The sequence below is a fragment of the Hemitrygon akajei genome, chromosome 30, assembly GCF_048418815.1.
Source record: "Hemitrygon akajei chromosome 30, sHemAka1.3, whole genome shotgun sequence".
Classification (NCBI taxonomy): Eukaryota; Metazoa; Chordata; class Chondrichthyes; order Myliobatiformes; family Dasyatidae; genus Hemitrygon; species Hemitrygon akajei.
This window is the reverse complement of record NC_133153.1, coordinates 21,926,936-21,946,998: the sequence shown is the minus strand read 5'-3', so window position 1 is coordinate 21,946,998 and position 20,063 is coordinate 21,926,936. Positions and strand designations below refer to the sequence as shown.

Below are 20,063 nucleotides of genomic sequence, written 5' to 3'. Positions count from 1 at the left end.
GCTTTTCACATCCTGATTAATTGGCAATTGTACAGGTGTTGGGCTATTTCTCACTTTGGACTATTATTAATGGGGTAGCATTGTTTGTTAACCAGTGACAATAGCTCTTGCAGCTTTTTGAAATCCAGCACTGCCTGTTTAGCTTGTATTCTGCTGATGCCCTTATTGTCTTTTCATGTGGCTTCCAGTGTCGTCTTGCTGGCTTCCCATTATTCACCAGTTCATCCAAATCTCTGTTACCTTTAATTTGCACCTCGCACCCAAGCCTGCGAGCCTGAGAATCCACTGGGGAAGTCGGAGGCTCGGTGCCTGTGGATCTGGGTGGGTGCGAGGGGGGGGAAAGGGGCTTGTTTTGTTGCTGTTGTTGTTGCTTGTGTTGCTCCATTGAATATTGTAGTCGTGCTATGTTGGTGCTGGAATGAGTGGTGATACTTGCAGGCTGCCCCCAGCACTTCCTTAGGTTGTGTTTATTGTTAGCGCAAATGACACATTTCACCGGAAGTTTCAATGTACGTCTGATACGCTAATGAATCTGAGTCTGAAGCCTGAAGCCCTCTATGCCAACCTGCACACCATCCCTGCATTGTACATTAATGTACATCAGCATCAGGAGTGGCAGCACAATTTTCACTTCGTCATTTTCATTTTCAAATTCCTTTGTTTTGGCAAAGTTGTTGATAAATTAGAAATAATTAGCTTGCATAAAAAAGTTTGCTGAAATCAACCAGTGATAAAGTGATATAGCAACCAGAATTGAAGCCAAGTCACTGCGTTCCAAAATGTACTTGATCCCTGGAAAAGTGGATTACAGATGCAGTACCTAGTGGTCCAGGAGAAATTTTCACAATGTGCTGTGGATTCTAGTGCATGTGGGTTCCAGGTATGGGGATATAGGATTTTGGAGTGTCACTGGGGGGGTTAGAATGGAGAGGGAGTGCTGAGGAAGTGCTGGAAGTGGCTATTGGAGTCAGGGTTGATGTTGAGTGTTGGAAGGGGCAAGTTCATGGGGGTAGGCTGGGTTCGTATTTGGAGAGAGTTTGAGGCTCGGGTGTAGTGAGTGGGAACCTGAATGTGTGAAGGTGCATCTCAAAGTATAGCTCCAGTGAGAGAGAAACATTGCGAGAATGGTGTCTGGGCTTTGGATAAGTCTGTGTGCATTGCGATATCTTAGACATATAGAACCCAAAAAACTCTTCTCTGCCTGTTTCTCACAAATTTTTGTACCCCTATGCTCCAGAAATCTACCTTGGTCTTGAATTTATCTAAAGGCTTACTCTCCAAATAGTGACATAGCATGAAAATGCTTGAGTAATTTCTCTATAATTTGCTATGTATTTGATATGGATGAAAGAACAGTGGAGGACTAAGTGGGAGGAAAGGGTTTGATTGATCTTGGAGTAGATTAAAAGGTTGGCACAACATTGTGTGCTGTACTATTCTGTGTATTTCCACTGGCTTAGAGGAGAATTAGAATTATAGAATGTTTTAAACTGAAATGTTCAAATATTTGCATGGGGCAGAGAATTTCCTCCCTCTACCTTGCTACCCTTTCTCATCCTTTAAGTCACTCTTAAAAACAAACCTCTTTGACCAAGTTTTTTTGGCAAGTGCCTTAATATCTCCTTTTGTGACCTGGTGTCAGATTTTGTTCAATAACTCCTGTGAAACCCTGGGGTTCTACGCTATATTGAAGGTACTGTGTAAATATGTTATTGCTGTGGAGACTGGGCTCATAAAACAGTGTGGAGGATCCGTTTCAGCAGGGAAGAGTGACTGACACATGCAAGGCTTAAAGTGGATCGAAATTACAAGTTTGTCAGATTATTATCAGTTTGGTAACATTTCATAAAATGCTCAAAATATAGAGCTAAAGGAATATTTCAATAAATAAGGGAAACATCATGCGCAGAGCAATATATTTTTTTGTGTAAGATAGTATCTGTTCAAAATATAGGGTAAACCTGTTCAAAAGCGAATCTGTTGATTTCTGCAAATGTAAATGGTGCGGATTTGCAACAACCAGAAAACCGAACTTTTTATATTTAGTAATCAATTGGTGTAGTGACAGTTTCTTGCCACCTGATGTCTTTAGCACACTGCTGCCTGTTATTATGAAATGATGCAACTATCTCTCATTGCAGATTTATCTTACACTATTATTTCTGACATTTTCTGCAATTGCACCAAATTTCCATTGTTGAACTATTAAGCAGCACAAATTTGTCTAAAGTCATTAGTAAATACATTATAATGCATTATCTGTGGGAGGGCTGGCTACTTAGAAGGATAAAATATGTTGCATGCTAATTCGTCACTTCTAATTGGTTCATCATTGACGTTCATAACAAGTTCACAACCTGCTTTGCTTTTCAAAGCCAACTTGCCAATTATTAATTCGTTGTCTGCTCATGGAGGCTCATTTCATGAAAGTAAAGATTTTTTGGCAAGGATTTTATACACTTAACATCAGGATAGATTTCAGATAACAATTTCTAACAGTCCCAATGGAGCTGTCAGCATTATTTTTAGAATTATTATCTGCAGAGGAATAAGCAAAATGTAGTTGGTAATATATTTAAGAAGAAATATAGTTCAAATATCTTTAAATTTATTTTAATCAGTTTAGCCAATCACTAATTATAACGTGAAAATATACATCCTCTTGATGTGATCAGTCATGTTCTGCCTCTGCTCTTTTTAACATTTAAAATGTAACTCCCGCAGTTTTCTTTTTCTTTGCTCCACTGGGAAAGCTGTCAGCCACGTCCATCATGCAAGTTAAATACAACCTTTCTACTCCTTTGACTGTGAAGCATAGAGTAATGTTGAAGATATCTGCATGAATATAATTGGAAAAGGTGGATTCTGCTGCAGCAGCTGGGGGCTGTTTCGGTCACCATTTTAAAATAAAGCAACTACCAAATAGTTTAAGGAAGGGCCACTGTTCCTCTACAGGATATTGTGCTTCCTCTAAATGAGGCTGGCTGGAGATAAATAATGTCAGTAGCAACTGCATGGATAACCAGCAAGTTAGTTTACTTTCTTGTATTTATGCTGTCATACATTCACCAAGTCCTATTTTTTTTTTCAGTGATGATCATGTTTCAGGATTAGTAAGTAGGTGTTGGCAAGATCTTGCACTGTTTAAAGACCATGTTTGAGCAGCGGGCAGACCGACAGTTCAAATGACAGGTTGAACTAAGAATGAGGTTTTCCTGAGGAAGTGTAGGGGCTATTCAAAGCACCTCAAGAAAGGTAACAATTTCGGTATTACTACTAGAGCCGCCTGCAGACTTTCATAGGGTTGCCAGATTAGGGATTTGAAAGATGGCTTAATAATGGGTGTAAGTGATTTTGAGACCTGAAATACTGGCACTAGCATCGGGGAGAGTGAGCTGTTTCCACTGCGATGGCTTCACTGACTCATGCAGTACCCTAGTAAATTGAATATTTAGGGCTGTGTTGATTTTTAGATTACATAATGTGTGTTGGGGGTGGATGAATTATGGGTGTAAGTTTGGACGGAAGAACATCTAGTATCGCAAACAGAAAGGGCACCATGATATTACATGCTTACGATATGGGTATTGAGAACCAGAGTGCTATAGGAAGGATAGCGTTTGCCAATATACCTACACAGCAGCAAATAGAGTCAACAAAAGTGAATGAATGCATATAACACTCATAACAAGATAGATCAAGTTAGTGAGATCTTTGGGGAATGTGGGAGCAGAGAGTGATTGGGGCAAAGCAGAACCAAAAATGGCAGAAGAAGAAAGTGGAGGAAACTACTTCTTTTGAGTAGAGGCAAAGTGCCATCAAACAAAACGCAAAAACCATTATTACTTCAAAGGATTTCAAAGGTATCTCAGTGGGGCAATCTGAGGCTACCACAGGTGGGATGGGAGCCAGTTGTGAAACAGAGCTTAATGAGAGTGAACTACTGTGAGTTATTGTTGGTGGGGATTGAGGAAAGTTTTGGTTTGAGGATGGCAGTTGCTATTTATCTTCCAAATAGCTTCAGATGTTCTCAGAATGTTTTCATAGGCGCAACATTATGGTTGCTTAAATATTTTTTAAAATTACATTAATAGTGCACAGTACAATTTTGTGTGCCTATGGACATTGGTAAGTTTGGCATTATTGAGGTGAGATTGATACAGCTGTTTTAAATGAAATTCAGAGTATGGTATCACAACTGTATGTAACTTCGGCAGAAAGTTTTCTATCAAAAGAATTTGAAAGTAAGCGTTTTTAAATTTCATGAAAATGCATTCATGATTTCTTTTAAAATGGACTAAAGGTATTTGAAATGTCAATGAACATATTTTTGTTCTTTCTTCTAAAGCTCCAAATTTGTTCTCCTGTCATTTATTTTCAGAGGCCATAATGTTGGATGCTCAGAAGGGAGCATTTGGCACTAATCCTTCCATTTTGAGATAGGGAGATAAAGAGAAACACATATTTTGATAGCTCCTTAAAAATAATGCTTGCAAAGTCAAATATGTAGCAGGCTGAAAGTGAATGCAGGAGAATACTTATATTTTGTTTTCACTTATGAAAGAAAAACCCATCGCTTGCATAAATTTGTGCACTTGTGATGAGGAGATGGCAATGGGTAAGAATAAAAGGGGCCTTTTCTGGTTGGCTGCTGGTGACTAGTGATGTTCTGCAGGGATTGGTGTTGGGCCCGCTGCTACCTTTCATGTTAAATTTTACTGGTCTTAATGATGGAATTGATTACTTTATGACCATGTTTGTGGGTGATACAGCAATAAGTGGGGAACAGATAGTGTTGAGGAAGCAGAGAGTCTGCAGAAGGACGTGGACAGATAAGGAAAATGGGCTAGGAAGTGGCAGATGGGATACAGCATAGGGAAATGTATGGCCGTGCACTTTGATTGAAGAGATAAAGATGTCGACTATTTTTTAAACAGGGAGTAAATTCAGAAGTCAAATGTGCAGAGGAACTTGGGATGCCTAATCTAAGATTCCCTTAAGGCTAACTTGCATGTTAAGTTGGTAGTAAGGAAGGCAAATGTATTGTTAGCATTCATTTCAAGAGGACTAAAATGCAAAGACAAAGATCTAATGCTCAGACGTTAAAAGGCATTGATCAGAGCACATATGGAGTATTGTGAGCAGTTTTGGGCCCCATATTTATGAAGGGATGTGCTAGCATTGTAGAGTGTCTACAGGAGGTTTACAAGAATGATCTCAGGAATGAAGGGGGTAAAGTATAAAGAACATTGGAGGGCTGTTGGCCTGTACTCACTGGAGTTTAGAAGAATAAGTGGGGGGGGGGGGGAAATCTCATTTAAGCCCCTGAATATTGAAAGGCCTGGAGAGAATGAACATGGAGAGGATGTTTTGAATAGTAGGGGAGTCCAGGACTGGAATGCACAGCCTCAGAATAGAAGATTTCCCATTTAAAACAGAGATGAGTCTTTAGCCAGGCTCTGTGGAATTCATTGCCACATATGGCTATGGAGGCCAAATCACTGGGTATATTTAAATTGGAGATTTGATAGGTTCTTGATTAGTAAGGTTGTCGGAGGTTACAGGGAGGAGGCAGGAGAATGGGGTTGAGAGGGAGAATAATCAGCCACATTTGAATAGTGGAGGGGACTAGATGGGCCAAATGCCATAATTCTGCTCTGATGTCTTATGTTATAATTAGTGTTTATAAGATAGTGTACTCAATATTGCAATAATATTTGAATAATATTCTAAATATATTGTTTTATTAAGCATTCTTTGCTTGCTTACATAATTCATCGATTCTATGTAAGAAGCACGTGAATGGCATACGTCATTATGGCACCACGTCATATGTGAGTACTTTACTAAAGAGGAGAAAAACCAAAGTGGACAAGTATTCCGGCTCCTGTGTTTTTTTTATTAGTTTCTGGAGTTGCAAAACATTACAAATAGGCTGGCCTGAATGAGTCTGATCATGTTGTTTTTTTTTTGCAAAGTAAGGATTCACATTGAGCTTTGTTATACCAGCTGTTCTATTACTTTGCTTTTAAATGATTTGGGGTCAATTGGGAAAGGCGTAAGTATCAAGTTCAGAATGCACAATGCCACACCGTCACATTGAAATACACCAGCCGACAAAGCCATACCAAACTTAAGCACTTGGAAGGATAATATATCCAAGAAAATATTTAAGAACAGATTGTAAGTTCACTTCATTTTAAGCTTGAAATTTCTCAAACAATATTTGCCCTGTAATTTTCAACATTCACTTTATAGTGTATGAGAAGCTTTCTAGCTCCAGGAATAGTCACTGTTACTTAATGCTTCAAGAAAGAACCATTTTAGCTGAGTTTTATATAACATCTTTAATTTAACAGAGGATCTCAAGGTACTCACTGATTTGTTATCCATCGAGTTTTGTCTGAGCTGTGCGAGAAACTGTAATGGTAAACAACTAAAATTTTAACAAAAAGAGGTCACCTTAAAATGAGTGGTGGGAAGGTTTAGGAAGGAACGCTGTTTAACCAGGTTACTCCGATAACTTGTGACTTCTGTCATCAAGAAAGGTGAGGGCAACCGGTATACATGGGAACACCACCACCCACAAGTTCTGCTCAATATCTTACTCAGAACTTGGAACTACGTGGGTGTTTATTCATGCTGCATCCCGGAACTTCACACCCAACAGCACCGTGGAAGGTCTTTTACAAGAAGAGCTGCAGCAGTTGAAGAAGGCTGTTCACAAAGTTTAAAGTTCAAAATATATTTGTTATCCAAGTACATATATGTCACCATATACTACTCTAATCCATTTTCTTGCAGACATTCACAGTAGGCAAAGAAATACAATAAAATCAATAAAAAAAGCTACACACAAAGATTGATAAACAACCTAAAGAAGACAAACAATGCAAATACAAAAAAATAAAGAGATAGGTAGATAATACTGAGAATATGAGTTATTGAGCCCTTGGGAGTGAGTCCTTAGGTTGTGGAATCAGTTCAATGTTAGGTGAGTGACCTTTTCCATGCCAGCTTAGGGGCTTGATAGCTGAGGGGTAATAACTGTTCCTGAACCTGGTGGTATAGGACCTAAGGCTCCCGCACCTCCTTCCCGATGGCAGCAGTGAGAAGAGAGCATGGTCTAGATGGTGGACTCCATCTTTTCTAGAGCAATTAGCTAAAGGCAACAAAGCTATGCCTTCCCAGCAAGGCCCAAATCCCAGAAATGAAATTTAATTGTCCAGATCTTGATTTAAATATAGGGAGAGAACACCCTTCAAAAGTACTTGAATGAAAATGAGTACTGTACACATAAAAGACCAGAAAAGAAGGAATCCAGATATCTGAAGAGTATTTTAGGCCCAAGAATGAAGTGGAGCTGGTAAAGTTGTATCAGAAGGAGACTCAAAATCAGATTTATTATCATTGACATACAAGGGGCAATTGATAAGTTCGTGGCCTAAGGTAGAAGGAGTCAATTTTAGAAAAATTAGCATATTTATTTTTCCGCTTAGTCCCCTCCTACATTTTCATACTTAGTCCAGCGGTCGTGGAGCATACGGATCTTGGCCTCCAGAATGAGTCATTAGTTAATAACTCATTGGGGTGATTGATAAGTTTGAGGCTTAAGGTAGAAGGAGATGAGTTATTAACTTCAAACTTTCTGCATAATCCCCCAAAGAGTTGGCCTACATGTGGATGTAACGAGAGCTGTATAACTCATCTCGTTCTACCTTAGGCCACAAACTTATCAATCACCCCTCGTATGTAAAGAAATTTGTTGTTTTGCAGTGACAAACAGGGCAAGACGCAAAAAGTGCTATCTGTTACAAAATAAATAAATAGTGCCAAAGGTGAATAATATGGTCCTGTTCATGAACTATTCAGAAATCTAATGTTGGAGGGGAAGAAGCTGTTCGTAAGATTTTGAGTGAGTCCTGTACCTCTTCCCCAATGATAATAGCATGAAGAGTACACGTCACAGATGGTGAGGTCCTTAATAGTGGATGCTGTTTTCTCGAGGCACTTGATAGCAGGAAGTATTGTGCCCATGGTGGAACTAGTTGAGTCTACACCCCTCTGAGTCTCTTACGATCCCGTACGTTGATGGTTCCTTACAAGGCAGTGATGTGACCAGCCAGAATGTTGTCCACTGTACAGCTATGGAATTTTGGTGACATATGAAATCTCCTCAAATGAAGTAGAGCCACTGGCATTCCTTTTTGTCAACATCTCAGATCCTCTGAGATGTTGATGCCCAGGAACTCGATGCTGTTCACCCTCTCCACCATTGCCTCTCAATGAGGAATGTTATGATTCTCTTGACTTACCCTTCCTGTAGTCTAATTTCAATTCTATATTGAGTCCTGTGAGTCTTTGAGACAATTGTGGAAGTGTTTGTGTGGGCAGTAAAATGTGTATAATATGTATAGTACACTTCACATGGTCTGCATTTACTGTGGGTTTCTTTAATTCATTCTTTCATTGGAGGGACTCAACTTGTTAGTCTTCAGCTGAATTAAACCCATTTTAAATTAACAGAATTGTACTTTGCCACAAGCAGTATTTTTGGCTTGTATTGCAAGCAAGTCATTCACCAGCTAGTAGTGAGGTAAGAAATCAACGCCTAGAGTGAGAATGGTTAGGTTAAATGTACTTCCTCTTCAAGCCAGCTTGGGAAGTACACAGGAAGCGGGGTGACTCAACTTGCAGGGAGTAGCCAAAAAATGAAAAAAAAAGACAAACCACAGAATTAGACAGACAGAGAAAGCAAAGAAGGGAATCTCCTGTTACCCACACCAGATGACTGTGGCTGTGAGAAAAAAATAACAGTCTTAAACTGTAGAAAACCATTAAATTCTCTCTCTCTCTCTCTCTCTCTCTCTCTTTCCTTTCTTTTGTTTCTTAACTACCAATTGTTAGAGATGAACAACTTGTTGAAGGCAGGTTAGTCTGATAAATAATTCTGAATTATTGTAGTATTGCCTTACAATTAGACTGTTGCACTAGATAAAATATCAAAACAGAATAAATGCATTTTTACATTTCTGTGTTTGTATGCTTCTGCCATTAGAATGCAGGATCTGAAAACAAAGAGAGCTGATCCTATGTAATTCTTTGGATTTCACCATTAAAGATGAATATTGATTTATCTTTCTGAAATTATTTGCTCAGGCATAGGTGAGAGCATGAAAAATTGTTGACTGCTTGTCCTTGAGCTGACCTTCAAACTTCAATCTGTGGGCTCTTGGAAGATTGAATTATCTGCTTCCATATTCACAGTATTGCTTACTGATGCTCTTAACGTTTACCACATGAGCTCCATAAGCCTTGCCTTTGAGTCATCGCTTTGTGGGTTCAAGCCCATTTCCAGACATCCAAACACTCGATCTAAAGTCCACATTTTGGCAAAAAATCTAAGTTAACACTCATTCACTGTATCAAGAAAGTTCCACACAGTTGATGCTGTGACTAAACTGAGACTCCATTTTTCCTTTCAGGTTACCATGAAAGATTTTTTAGAGTCAACAATTATTCTTGAAGCCAAAACAAAAATACAATTTTATTAACACACGGGAGGTTTTGCAGATACTGGAACTATAGAGTAACCTGCACAAAATACTGGAGAAACTCAGCAAGTTAGGCAGCATCAGCAGAGAAGACTAACTGTCGATGTTTTGAGCGGGGTCTCGGCCTGAAGCATTGACTGTTTATTCCTCGCTTTCAATGCTGCCTGGCCTGCTGCATTCCTCCAGCATTTTGTGTATGTTACAATTTTATGTTTATTCAGCAGGTGTTGATGTTGCTGACAAGGACAATTTTATTATTGGCACACATGAGATTATAGATGCCAAAATCTGGAGCAATAAATAATCTGCTGGAAGAACACATCAGGTCAAGCATCACCAAGGTCCTGATGCAGATTTTTGACCCAAAATATCAACATTTCCTCTCAGCCTACAGGTGCTGTTTGACCCACTGTGTGAGTTCTTCCAGAAGATTCTTTGCTGCTCTAATTTTATTATCCACCCCTAATTGCCCTTGGATAATGGCAGTGACCTGCCAATTTCTGCTGCTGGAACTCTTGTGGTGAAAGTACCTCGACAGTGCTGATTGGTAGAGATTTATAGAATTTTGAACCACCAGTGATGCATATATACTTCCTAAGAAAGGCTGGTCAATGATTGAAGGGGTTGTTACAGATTGGGAGTTTCTGTGTGGCTCTTCTCCTGTTCATCTAAATAGTAACTTTTGTGGAAATGGGCTATGTTGCAGAGAAACACAGGTTGGCTGTTTAGGTGCACTGGAGGTGGGTTCCATATCCAATATGTGTTGGCGCGTGGCCAAGTGGTTAAGGTGTTCATCTAGTGATCTGAAGGTCGCTAGTTCAAGCCTTGGCTGAGGCTGCCTGCGTATCCTTGATCAAGGCACTTAACTACACATTGCTCTGCGATGACAGCGGTGCCAAGCTGTATGGGTCCTAATGCCCTTCCCCTGGACAACATCGGTGGCATGGAGAGGGGAGACTTGCAGCTTGGGCAACTGCTGATCTTCCATTAAAAAAAACCTTGCCCAGGTTTGAGCCCTGGACAAAGCACAAATCCATGGTCTATTGAGACTAACGGAGGCCTACAAACACTTTTACAACATATCCGAGGAGTGCCAATGGTGCAAACCTTTTCTGTGTCACACATGGCTGAGGGCAATCATTCTCACCTCACTCCCGGAATTCAGTTTGTTTGTTGAGGTCATAGAGTCATAGAAAAGTACAGCACAGAAACAGGCCCTTCAGCCCATCTAGCCCATGTCAAAACATTTAAACTATTTACTCCTATCGACCTGCACTGGGACCATAGCCCTTCATACCTTACAATCCATGTACCTATCCAAGCTTCTGTTCAATGTTGCCATTGAGCTTGTATGCACCACCTGCACTGGCAGCTCTTTCCGCATGCTCATGACCCTCTGAGTGAAGAAGCTTCCCCTCATGTTTGCCCTAAGCAATTCACTTTTCAGCCTCAAACTATGACCTCTTGTTGTAGATCCACCCAACCTCAGTGGAAGAAGGCCTGCTTGCAAGCACCCAATTTAAGCCCCTCGTAATTTTGCATACCTCTATCAAATCTCCTCTCAATCCTCTACATTCTCATTTTGATTAGGATCTCAAGGAACCCAGCTTGATTGTCAGCAATTCAATTTCCACCCTTAGAAGCTCCAAACTCTCCAGAGAAGCCTACAAGCCTTTCAGTTTTCAGCCCCGACACTTCTTTTAGCTGGGCTATCCATCTCCTGTGCACTGATGAATAGCAAGCAACATTGTAGAGAACACTGCTGACAGTGACTTTATTGCTTTGTTGCTGATTAACAACTGACTGACGGGCTCATGTTTACCTCGATTGGATGACTTTCTGTGGGAAAAAAAATGGACCTGGGCAATTTTCCACCTTACTTGGTAAATGTCATTGATGTTGGAACTGGAGCAGCTTGCTCATTAGTACATTGTGGTTTCTGGGACCTAAGTGTAAATCTAACTAATCTAACTCTGTCAGCGTACACTTCTAATCCCTTATCCTTCAAATGCTAATCTTGTTCTGTACCATTCATCGCAACTAGTCTTTGTTCAAGGAAGTTTATGTCCTCACTGTGCTTTAGGTTAAAAAGCATTTTAAGAATCCTCAATTTAATTCATTTTTGACTCTGTTCTGCTGTTCTCACTCCTCAGATATAGTCAAGCATTCATCAATGACAAATAATATTATTTCCAACACTGATTCAGGTTAAGTGTCTTCTACTAAAATTTTACTTCTCTTTCCACAGGTGCTGATCTCCTGAATGTTTCCTCTATTTCCGCTTGTTTCTGAATTTTAGCGTTTGAATTCTTTTTTGATTCTAATTTAACGAAAAGGGAAGAATATATAAATTTTAAAATTCTTTATTATTTGGTAAATGTTTCATTGGATTCGTTATGAAAATCCACAGGGTAGGGTTTAGCAGCCTTTGGATATGGAGGGAGAGGTCAACAGACCTGTAGCACAAACAAGATGAGCAAGAGGAATTTGCTGGGGTGTTGCAAAATATTGATGAATGAAATGGACATTTGACAGCATGGTCTAATGGTTGTTATTTAGCAGCACTGAGATCAGGATGTCAAGGTTTCATGTATTGGTGCTTCATGGGTTATAGAGTCTTGGAGAGATACTGTGCCCAGGTACAGCCCCTTTAGTTCAGTGAGCAGTGCCCTTTACACACTAATCCTATCCTAACTTATTTTATTTCTCCCTGTATTTCCATCATCTCTCTTCAGATTCTACCACACCTGTTCATTAGGGGTAGCTTACTGGAGCCAATTAATCTGCTAGCCCACATGTCTTTGAGATGTGGAAGGAAATTGGAACACCTAAAGGCAACCTATATGGTCAAAGGCAGAACGTGCAAGCTGCTTGGGGACAGAACTGGAAGTCAGGATTGAACGTGGGTCACTGGATCTGCCAGACCGCAGCTCTGCTACCTATACTGCTGTGCTGCCCCGCGTGAATTCATTATTTGTCTGGGATGGGGGCATTTCGCAATGACACACAAGTACCTTAAACGTACAAACCAATCTTCACATAAAGATGAACTCCACAGTGTTCTGAAGGGAACAGGCAGAACGGTTTGTTTTTAGGAGAGGATCTTTCAGAAGGCTTTGAAACATGAAGTCTGTTGACAGGAAAATAAAAAGATTTGTACTCATAATGAATTAGAAATTGTTTATATTTGCATAACTTCACAATTTGGTTAACTGGACAAACCTTTAATTATGCATGCATAGGAAGTGATAGTTTGTGTCTTCTGTACAGCAGATATTTTGTTAAAACCTTCATTTACTTACTCAACACCAAACTGTGAAATATAAAATATATTGCACTAGAAAGAGCTGAAAACTCAGCAGTCACTGAGTGACTCAGTCTACTGTATTCAAAAAAATTCCCCAGGGTAAGATTTTCCCCTGTACTAATTGGAAACCATTTATCACATCTATATGTGATATATGCTCTCACTGTGATGGTTTCATTTTCAACATACTCTTCTGGGATAATAATGGAAACCTTGGTGATTATAACTGGCAATTTTTATAGGATACTTAGCAAAATATTATCAGTCAGTTCATCACATGTATGGTGAATATTGATTCAGCAGCTGAGAACAGCATAAGCTAGACGCTGTGAATTCTCTTGTGTAAAGGTACTTGTTGTCTGGGAAACCTGCTACCTCTCTCCTGTCAGGGGTGCGATTCACAGCAGTAACTCTGGCACATTTGTGTTGCTTAGTGGCCTGGGGAGGCCATCCATTGCAGTCCTCAGAGTGTGCAGCAAACGGCAACTTCCACTTTTTAAAATATTTAATCACTTCAATTTATATTGTGATATTGAATAAAGGTTGGTCAGATGACAGGGCCACTGGCCTTGTCTGTGTTTAAGTTGCGGAACATCAATGGCTAGACCAAATTAAACTTGTCCAGGCTTTCTTTGTCTTTACTGATTACATACTTCAGTCACAGTGTTTTGCAGAGAAGTGGTTCACTGTGCCGATTCCTCACCTGGTTCTCCAGTACATAGCATCTGCACATCTCCAAATGATGTGGTTTTCTAGAGTATTTCTGGAATACCTGGAGGCTTCTCTTTAAAATTCTTATTTACCTGCATTATACTGTTGCTATCAATAGCCAATTATCTTATTTGTATTGGTTTCTACAACATCAGGTATCATGTTGTCTTTTAATCCAGGCGTATCCATGTTGGATGATAAGATAGTGGCATTCAGCTGACATCATTTTCTAAGAATGGAAGTTTTCTCCAATGAAGTTGATTTTGGTTAGCCTCAGAAATATAATTTTGATGAGAAAGCTTGCTTATGCAATCTGTTCATATTTCCCAGTCCTATAATTGATTTTATTTGACCAGTGCAAGTTCAGTACTCAGAGTGTTGCTATGGTAATACTGTTACCATAACTACAAGTGATGGCCTCCAGAATCCTTCCAAATTCATCCTGGCTTAATTCAGATGTATTTGAATGTTTACAAATTATTCATGTTCTGCACTATCACTGTACAGGCGACCAGTGTAGTTGCCTTTGAATCTTTTGAAGACAGCTACTTCTGGATCAGAAATGCATTATAGGAAACTGAAAGATTTTCTTTTCGAAAATTGCAAGTTTGAATCCCACAACTTTTTCATCCTCCTCCACTTCCCATAACAAAGAATGACGTGGCTTTTTGATTTGGAGTGAAGCCATTTTTCTTCCACTCATTCATAATTGCTGCAAATAAAATTTGGAAGCCAAGATGAACTGTAATACAACAACATGAAACAAAAAAATTAATTCTGTTTAATCTTACATGAAATGAAACATATGAAAAGAAAGTTGCAGTAAAGGAGCAATGAGAAACTAAACATATTCAACGACATAATGTGGAAGGTGGCTGATTGGTATTTAGATTTATGAATATTAATTTGTTTGATGGAAAGCTTTATTATGTGTAATCATTTGCAAGAATTGTAAGATTGAAAAATAACAGGGAAAGCCCCTTTCCTTTCATAAAGGTTAAACAATTAATTTTATTTTATTTTATTTACCACTTTTCCCAACCTGTATCCAAAATGAGGTGGGTTAGTAGAGAGAAAACCCAGGAAAAGGGGTATGCCATTTGACCAGTCAATAAAAAGAGGATCTAATTTTAAGCTCTTTACTAAAAAAGAATGAAAAGTTTGGTTGAAACTTTTCTCATTATTGCATCTTTTTAGATTAATGAATACCCTCCCACAGATCTTTTAGATAATTATTTGATTCAAGGTGAAGTGAAGTCTAAGGGAATGAACAAATGAATAACTATCTCAGTACAACACACACAAAATGCTGGAGGGATTCATCAGGCCAGGCAGCATCTATGGAAAAAGGTACGATTGATGTTTCAGGCCGAAACCCTTTGGCGGGACTGAAAGGTTTCGGCCCAAAAAGTCGACTGTACTATGTTCTATAGATGCTGACTGGCCTGCTAAGTTCCGCCAGCATTTTGTGTGTGTTGCTCAGATTTGCAGCTTCTGCAGATTTCCTCTTGTTTGTGAGCTATTTCAGAGAGTAACTTACTTACTTACTGCCATTTAGGGCAGCAATGAAGGTCCTCCAACTCTGTCGGTCCGCAAAGCTAAAGAAAGATTATTTTTTGCTGTTACTGTAACAATTTTTTTGAGTAATCAGGGTTGTTTGCCCTGAGCTGAACCCCTGAAGCTGGAGCATTGGTGGACCACTCTTACCCTGCTCTCTACCCTTTGACTGTTTGACCCTGCTAAGAGCTAAAGCACAAGGCCCTGTCTCTAGTCAACATAACACCCAGGTCACTGAGGCATGCAAGCCTCCAAGGTTGAGGTCCTCTTGGAAGTTCAGACGGCAAACATGGACAAGCATGAACTTGAATAACCTTATGTGAGTTAAATTATATATCTTATAACTGAAGAAAAATCATATTGATTAATAAATTAAATAATCAAAACAGACTGAACTGTTTATATTCAGCCAAATACAGGACTTTTGTATGTTCTCAAATAAATTGTACTTATTGCCGTTGCTCTTTGAAATCAGTATAGGTTTTTAAAAAGAAATTTACAAGAGCACATTCAATAAATTCTACAATCAATCTACAGCATCATATTGCCTGGCCGTTCATCGCAACTATTACACCCACAACTGACAAAAGAAATATCAGAAGTAGAATACAGAACCAACGCTTGGAGCTGACAAACATCAGTCTGAATCTTTTCCTGTATTATGTTCCACTGGCTAGAATGAGTCATTTAAATATTTAAATTCAACACTCCCACATTGCTTATAATACCAGGAAGGTATAGAAACTCATCCCAACACTTCAATTACTCTAAAAGGCAGCAATGCATACAACCCTGAGAATTACTCTCAAATGTTCTGGATTAATGGCTCAACAGTCTGATATGGGACTTGTTATCCAATTTCTGTCTCAGATTTCTGCCACCGAGCCCTGGCTGACAAAACATTGTAGGACTACTCTACAAAATGAGAGAAATTTAATTCTAAGGATTTGTAGACCTACAGCGCAAAATTGATCCAAGTTTTCCATTAAATTTGCTTGCTGATACCACAGATGGTTTCTAATGGGAAATGGAAGAAAAATAAAGATTAAGGTTTGGAGCAGTCACATGTCTTTTTCTCTGAAGCACAGAGAGCTTTACTCTACATCCATTATAGTGTGTTTAACATCCCACCCGTAAATGGTCAGATCCCTGCCCCAATATACCTGAAGTTATGGCATATTGGCTAGCTGTTAATGAGTCTCCAATCATTTCATCCAGGCTTCTGTTTTGAGTCCCAGGTTCTACCTCGGAGGGAACAAGAGTTATAAAAAGATTGCTTTGGCACCAAATAAATCTTTTGGTACATTTTCCAGCTGTCGGGATCGTTGCCCCTGGCATAGAACAGGTATTGAGCCTGTGAAATGAGATGGGTATTTTTTCTTTTTGCCAAATCCCCACTTAATTCACACCATATGAAATCTTCTTATAATGGAAAGTAAGCTCTGTGCATCTGAAAATTATAAATTCTGGCAGCTTAGGTAGTTTTTCTTTAATTTTGTAACTTGATCTGCAAGTTGGAAAAGAACGTTTGAACTAACTGGTATTAACATGACTGCTCCTTACCCTTCAATATTATTTTCTGGAGGTTCAGAGATGGAAGTCTGGTAAATGTAGAGCTTGAGCTTAGATCAGCCGATCAGCTGTTTAGTTTCCCAACTACCGTAATCTATATAGAAGTATGAAAAACCTAGATAAACACATTGATGAAGGTGGAGCAGTAGATGTAGTTTATATGGAAACCATAGAAAGTGCGCAGAGGAGATTTAGAGGGATGTTGCCTGGATTGGGGAGCATGCCTTATGAGGATAGGTTGAGTGAACTCGGCCTTTTCTCCTTGGAGTGATGGAGGATGAGAGGTGACCTGACAGAGGTGCACAAGATGATGAGAGGTGTTGATCGTGTGGATAGTTGAGAGGCTTTTTCTCAGGGCTGAAATGGCTGGCACGAAAGGGCACAGTTTTAAAGTGCTTGGAAGTAGGTACAGAGGAGATGTCAGGGGTAAGTTTTTACACAGAGAGTGGTGAGTGTGTGGAATGGGCTGCCGGTGATGGTGGTGGAGGCGGATAAGATAGGGTCTTTTAAGAGACTCCTGGACAGGTACATGGAGCTTAGAAAAATAGAGAGCTATTGGTGGACATGTTGGACACAGCTTTGTGGGCCGAAGGGCCTGTATTGGGCTGTAAGTTTTCTATGTTTTTATGTTCCTAAGGTATGGCATTTACGGTCAGTGAGTAGTTCTATTTTCTATAGGTTCCAGTATTTATATATAGTGGATTTCGGTTAATTGGGCCTTTGGGAGCTGTTTTTTTGGGACAAATCTGAAAAAACAAGGCTACTTGAGAAACTAGCCAGGATTCTCTTCGTTTAGTTGGGATGCTATGCCCCTTCCGTGGTTCAGAGGACTACTGCCAAACGGTTTCTAACAGGCGTCAATCGCGTGCACTTGCGTAGCCGTTAGACACTACAGAGTGACCAGTTTTTAAGTCACGTCAGTTGCATATGCTTGTGTTATCCACTTGGGCTGATGGATGTTGATCCAAAAAGCAATGATTTTTGATTATTTTATTTAAGATTTTGATTTTATACAGGACAGCATTGAAGGCAGTCCATTATCTGCCCCAAGTATGTGCTCATTTTGTTCAATCACAGTCAGTCAAAAGAGCACTGGATGAATTTATCTGTTGATAACTTTTAGGAACAAATAAACAGTTTTATAGTACTGCCGTAGTTATTGGTAATGTTCTAATTTGTTCTGTATTTTATTAAGTGCATAATCTGTTACTCCATTAAATGGTAGTTTGTCTTTATTATATCTTTTAGCTAACCCTTAGAAATTTCAATGAATTTGGGCAGTCGCCTAATTGGACCAAATTGTACTGGTCCCATTGCATCCCAATTGATCGGAATCCACTATATTAAGAAATGTTTGAATATCAGACATCTTTTAAACTGAGTTAAATATATTGAGATTTTACCTTTAGACTTGTTTATCTTGTTCATCGTATTTCCCAAGACTGTTTCAGCAGAGTTTCCAAGGAAGCACTTAAAATATTTTCTAAATTACTCTTAAAAAGGCATTTCTCAAATGTCAAGTCAAGTCACTTTTATTGTCACTCTCCTCTCCTATCAGTTCATTCTTCTTCAGCCTTTTGCCACTTTCACCTATCACCTTTCAGCTTCTCACTTCATCCTCCTCCCTCATCCACTTACCTACCCCGCTCCATACCACTTCCCCTATCTTCCATAGATGCTGCCTGGCCTGCTGAGTTCTTCCAGCATACTCTATGTATTACCTCCCCCCCTCACCTGGTTTTACCTATTATTTGCTAGCTTGTACACCTAACTATTCTGGCTTCTTCCCACTTTCTTTCCAGTCCAGATGAAGGACCTTGGCCCGAAATGACCACTGTTTAACCCTGTCCATAGATACTGCTTAACCTGATAAGTTCCTCCTGTATCTTCAAGGACTGGTGCCTTAGGGAGGAGGTATCCATCGTTAAGGACCCCCATCACCCAGGACATGCCCTTTTCTCATTGTTATGATCAGGAAGGAAGTACAGAAACCTGAAGGCACACACTGAATGATTCAGGAACATCTTCTTCTCCTCTGCCATCCAATTTCTAACTGGACATTGATCCCATGAACACTACCTCACTACTTTTTTTTTACACTACTTACTTTAACTTAACTATTTATATATATATATATATGTATATACTGACTGTAATTCAGATTTTTTACCTGTGTATTTATTCATCGTGTATTTCATTGTACTGCTGCTGTAAAGTTAACAAATTTCACAACATATGCCGGTGATATTAAACCCAATTCTGATTCTGGTTCTGATTTTTGATTTTGTGTTTGTTGGTCTGGACTTCCAGTATCTGCAGAATCTCTTGTGTCTAGAATTTCAATAGATGTTGTGGTGTTTGCCGAGCCTGGCAGTTAGCTTGTAGATATTTCATCAGGTCAAGTCAAGTTTATTGTCATTTAATTATATACATGTATGTAACATATATAACCATGTAATGTATATAGAAATGAGAAAATCTTTCTCTGAAGCAGGGTGTAAAGCACAGTAGTACACATTACACATGATAACTTATGAAGGCAAGGATAAAATCTACAAATGAATCACACATAAATAGCAAACTAAAGTGCATTAATATTGAATATTGTAAGGTACAGAAAAGAGTAACCAGTGACACTTCAAATACGATGTGGCAGGGAGTGCAGAAGCTGGGGGAAGAAACTGTTTCTCAACCCGACCACACTTGTTTTTATGCATCGGAGTCTCCTGCCTGATGGTAGAAGGTCAAAGAGGATGCTGGATGGATGGGTGGGATCCTGAATAATACCAAGGGCCCTGTGTACACAGTGCTGCTGATAAATGTCTCCAGTGGATGGTAGAGAGAGGCCAAAGATTCTCTCAGCTGTCCTCAAGGTCTTTTGTAGGGACTTCTGGCCCAAGGCTTGACTGCTGCCATATTAGAGGGAGATGCAACTTGTCAGGATGCTCTCAATGGTGCTCCTGTAAAACACAGCTGAAATGGGGGATGTGGAGGGGAGCCTTGCTTCCCTCAATCTTCTTAGGAATTGGAGTTGCTGCTGTACCTTCTTGTTCAGGGAGGTGATATTAAGGGACTAGGTGAGGTAAACCATGATGTGAACTTGGTGCACTTAACTCTCTCTATGATGAGCCATCTCTTTGCAGATGGTTCATCTGCATCTTCCTGAAGTTTATAATGATTTCCTTTGTCTTCTCCATATTCAGGCTTAGGTTGTTCTTCTCACGCCAATTCACCAGCCGCTCCACTTCCTGTCTATACTCTATCTCGACATCGTTCTTGATAAGGCCAGCCACGGTTGTGTCATCTGCAAATTTGATGACAGGGTTTGAGCTGGATCCTGCGAAACTGTCATGCGTCAGCAG

The 20,063-nt window shown here is 39.6% G+C and overlaps 1 long non-coding RNA gene across 1 annotated transcript in view; it reads left to right on the top strand.

The window, feature by feature from the left end:
• Positions 1–3,151: 3,151 nt before the first annotated feature.
• LOC140718734 (uncharacterized) overlaps positions 3,152–20,063 on the top strand; it is a 73,390-nt gene continuing 56,478 nt past the window's right edge. The window contains exon 1 of the long non-coding RNA XR_012096771.1: positions 3,152–3,255. This is a non-coding gene — a long non-coding RNA (uncharacterized lncRNA). The remainder of the gene's footprint in view (positions 3,256–20,063) is intronic.